General features: G+C 52.2%; 1 long non-coding RNA gene across 3 annotated transcripts; it reads right to left on the bottom strand.

Moving 5' to 3' along the window:
* Nucleotides 1-724: 724 nt before the first annotated feature.
* Nucleotides 725-4,277, bottom strand: LOC102374384. Of its 3 annotated transcripts, XR_003092455.1 has the most exons (7): nt 4,190-4,277; nt 3,996-4,085; nt 2,731-3,094; nt 2,529-2,614; nt 1,497-1,580; nt 1,186-1,322; nt 725-828 (listed from the first exon to the last, which is right to left on the bottom strand). It is a non-coding gene; the product is annotated as an uncharacterized LOC102374384 (long non-coding RNA). The 3 variants fall into 3 exon arrangements; XR_003092454.1 differs by having other exon boundaries at nt 3,996-4,277; XR_003092456.1 differs by lacking the exons at nt 2,529-2,614; nt 2,731-3,094; nt 3,996-4,085; nt 4,190-4,277 and adding an exon at nt 1,685-1,830.
* Nucleotides 4,278-4,599: the final 322 nt, after the last annotated feature.

Below are 4,599 nucleotides of genomic sequence, written 5' to 3'. Positions count from 1 at the left end.
AACACCAGCCGTCCCTGCCTGCCATCCCCCCGTAACTCCAGAGGCACGCACCTGCTGCAGGCACAAAGGAAAAACCCCAGCACAAAGAACTACAAAGTGCAAAGCAGAAATAACTACAAGACTCTCACAACCCCAGATTACTCCAAGCAAGCTCTTACCAACTACTGGATCTGCCCATCCAGCGCCAACACACCTCACAGCATTCAATTCCTCCTGCTTCTGCCTCCATGGGCACTGCTTGGCTCCACTCCCTGAACTGGCATTCATTTCCCTCCACGCAGGGCAGGATCCTACAAGAGACAGAACAGGCCATTCACCCCAAAGGACACAAGTGAACAGAAGAAGGGACCACCAAGTACAATTCCCACCCCACCCACCCAGCTCAAAGTTCCCCAAAGGGTGCCTGGCCAAGACATGCCATATTGAATTAAATAGTTTGAATGTTTGTAATGGTTGCCCATTAGCCAGTTTCAGGAAGAAGATAAGATTTTTCTCCTTATCTAAGTCATTGTTTTTGGACTACGTGCAAAAGGTCCTGACTTTGTTTAAAGTCTTAATTTGAATTTGATCTTTAGAAGTCTTTTACAAAGAACAAATATCCTGAGTTCCGAGAGATCAAACCCTAGGGCCTTTTGACCAGATTGGTAAGAAAAGGTCATTTGCAGTGATATGGAAGTTCCCCAAAAGTAATTTAAAATGCTCAACGAAAGAAACTAATTCTTCCCAAACACAAAACACCTTCTAGCATCCTGATCCTCTGGCTCCCTTAGCACTTCTCAGCTCCAGTCCCTTTGCCCTCGCCCTTTCCTTCCACGTACACCAGGACCCCTGAGGGAACAGAGAAGAAGCATTCACCTCAAGTGAAAGAACAAAACATGAGACAAGGAAACCACTGGGGAAATTCCCACCCTACACATGCAGCCAAGGGAGCATCTCAACACACTGCACAGGGTAGGCAGACAGCAGGGGGAAGGCCTCAGCCCTGAGAGCCAGCACCCACCACAGCTGGCATCACACTGCACCACCAGCCATCGCGTGTCCCTGCCTGCCAGCCCCCCTTAACTCCAGAGGCCCGCACCTGCTGCAGGCACAAAGGAAAAACCCCAGCACAAAGAACTACAAAGGGCAAATCAGAAATAACTACCAGACTCAAACAACCCCAGATGACTCCGAGCAAGCTCTTACCAGCTACGGGATCTGCCCATCCAGCGCCGACACATCTCGCGACATTCGATTCCTCCCGCCTCAGCCTCCGTGGGCACCGCTCGGCTCTGCTCCGCTCCCTGAACCCGCCTTCATTTCCCTCCACGCGGGGCAGGATCCTACGAGGGACAGAACAGGCACTTCACCCCAAAGGGCACAAGTGAACAAAAGCAGGGACCATCAGGTACAATTCCCACACCACCCACCCAGCTCAAAGCTCCCCAAAGGGTGCCTGGCCAGGGCACACCCCTCCAGCCATGACAAAAGCCTCAGCCCTTAGAGACAACACTCACCCAACCTGGCACAATTCTGCTCCTTCTCCAGCCCAGCCTCGTCCCCGATTGCCTTCCTCTCTGCACAGGGTACACAGGCACCTCCTGAGGGCACACAGGCAACTTCACTACCAAACAGAAGGGCAAAGGACAAACAACTGCCCCACCGGAACACAATCCCACACCGCTCCAAGTAACATCTTGCTCACTGCACGCTCTGCTCATGCACACAACTCCAGCAAAAGGGCAGAGGCCTTCCTTCCAGGTGACCCAGAAGTCACCATTGGTGCGCAGTCCCCTGTGTCCTCCACCTCCCAAAACGTTGTGGCTCTAGGTCGCTTTACCTCTACCTCACCTCGCCTCGGCTCACAGTCCAAACATTGGGATCACCCCAAAACAACAAGCAATTACTACATGGAAGAGTACTCATCTCTCATAGTAGTAAAGTGAAGGCCCCTCCCTTCCCCCCCAGCCCAGGGCTCCAGAAGCAGCACACGGCTAACCCCCCCAAACAAGGCAGGCAGGGCGCAGTCAAACCCCCCTCCAAAGCAGGGCATCATTTTAGGTGCCAACATGGCCCTCTTTCCAGATCTGGGAAAAGCAAAGGAAGAATAAAAAGTGCTGCAGTGATTTTAAAAAACAAACTAGAAAGAAAGACCAGTGACACACCCAGAGAGAGAGAACAAAGTGCAGTTCCCAGAACTGAAAGGAGGCCAGGGGCAGCACAGGCAGGGACACCAGCGCCCGCTCCTCTGCCTCAGCACACTCAAAGCCAAGATCTGCACCCACATGCCAGGGGCAAACCCTGAAACCATCTATATACTTAAAGGCTATTTTCAGCCTTTACAAAAGAACAAGGACTCACAGGCAGCCTAAACCCAACCCAGGCTTACACCACCCAGCTCTGGGGCAACCCAGGAGGCCAAAACCCTGCTGGAAACAAGAAGCTCAAGACACTATCTATCAGGCATTAGGGGTTCCCCCCCCTCACCCAAAAAACCCCAGGGCAAACAATGCTCACCACCCCTCCCCACACACTCTAACCACACCCACCTTTAAGAATTGTTTTCCTTCATCTTCCACCAGCATGGCACAGAACTCCCTGCATCCCTCTTCCCCCACAAGTTACATACAGGCTTCTGGAAAAAGAACAGAAACATTGTCAGCCCAAAGAGGGGATACAAAGACACAAAGTCAGAGACTGTGAAAGCTCCTCTCCCATCCTCCAGCACACACATCCAGCCCCCCTACTCACTACCCGAGCTCTCAAAGGCTTGTCTGTGGCCTCCCGGAGCTGGATAGTCACAGGCACTCAAAACGTGATGCATCACAGTAACCACTGTACACACAGCATGACTTGCAAAGATACACACACAACAGCTCCTGGAAACATGGAAGAACAAGTGCGGAACAAGTGGTCAGACAGGAAGACGAAGACATCACACCGCTCCAAGGAAGCTCAAACCCACTGCAGGCTCCACACAGGTGATGTCACAGGGGCAGAGGCCTCACACCACACAAACTGGGAAGTCACGAGACAGCTGCCCATTTCCTCCTCCACCATCTCTGCGGCTCTTCACCTCGTCTTCAGTGCCTGAAGCCTTGGCAAGGTGGGTCCTCTGGGGACAGACACAGACAAAACACAGGAAGACACTTGCCACTGTTAACAACTCAGAGGCCTCACAGCACTGGGGGCAGCGGACCCTCCCTGCCAAGACCCCACAGGCAACTTGTTTTTTTGTTTTGTTTTGTTTTTACCCCCCGACCCATAGCTCCGAGGGTGCAGGCACAGCCCTCTCCAGGCTCTCCCCTTGCAAGCAAGGGAAGCAATTTAGATGTGCAAACACAGGTCTCCTGCAAGTTCCGGGAAGAGCAGAGAAAGGCTGCAGTGACTTGGAAGACAACAAGACAAACCGAAAGGCATACAGACACAGGACAAGCCGTTCCCGGCACCAGTGGGAGAGCCTGTGGCAAGACAAGCAGCTAGGCAGAGACACGCACCATCTTCTTCCAGCAAACCCTGGACAGGGCCAGACACCAGCACCCAAATGTTGGACCAAACCCAGCTCAGGGAGCCAAAATGGCTAGTAGCAGGGACAGGCACAGATGCTCAAGCCTCATGTAGAGCCAGATGAGGGACCCCTGACCAGAGCATGCCACCACAAGAGAGAAGGAAAACTTTGATCCCCACAACACCCTGCCTGAGCCTTCCCATCACACCCAGACACCCACCATCCCAAACACGAAACACCTTCTAGCATCCTGATCCTCTGGTTCCATTACCGCTGCTCTGCTCCAGTCCCTGTGCCCTCACCCTTTCCTTCCAGGAACACCAGGACCCGGGAATACAGAGAACAGGTGTTCACCCCAAGTGGAAGAACAAAACAGTCAAAGGGAACCACTGGGGGAATTGCCACCCCACACATCCAGCCAAGGGAGCACCTCAACACACTGCTATGGGCACGCACAGGGTAGGCAGACAGCAGGGGAAAGGCCTCAGCCCCGAGACCCAGCACTCACCACACCTGGCATCACGCTGCACTTTCAGCCCTTGTGCGCCGTCAATCCCCATGCTTGCCATCCCGTTCCCAGATACAATGCAGGCACCTGCTGAGGATGCAAAAGAAAAGCCTCAGCATGAAAAACATCAAAGGGCAAAGCACGAATGTCTGAGTCTAGCAGTTAGCCCCACACTGCTCCAAACCACCCCATACCAACTGCAGGATCTCTCCATCCAGAGCTGCAACCCGCAAGAAGCAAATACCTCGCTCCAGGTGATCACGTGAGCATGGCTTCAGGCCGTCTCCAACTCCTTGAAGTATTAGCTTTACAGCTGAATACAAGGCATGACCTGTGGCCTAGCAATGCAGCTGACCACAAGGCAGATTGATAGCTAAGCCTTTGCTTGTGTCAAGTAATCATTTTAACTGTATTAAGCATTTTCTGAGTTAAAAAGTGGATCTGTGTCTGTGTGCTGAAAAATCAGCTACAGCAAGAAGTAAGACAAGACAGGGAAACCATTGTTCTGGGTGCACTGGTTGTGTCCTTGAGAAGTATCTACTACTGTGTAAGGTTTTGCTAACATATTATAATGTTACTGTTACTTAACTTTTAGCTTTTAAAA

This window comes from Alligator sinensis, unplaced genomic scaffold, assembly GCF_000455745.1.
Source record: "Alligator sinensis unplaced genomic scaffold, ASM45574v1 scaffold2851_1, whole genome shotgun sequence".
Lineage (NCBI taxonomy): Eukaryota > Metazoa > Chordata > Crocodylia > Alligatoridae > Alligator > Alligator sinensis.
The sequence above is the reverse complement of the archived record's forward strand: the minus strand, read 5'-3'. Positions and strand labels throughout refer to the sequence as shown.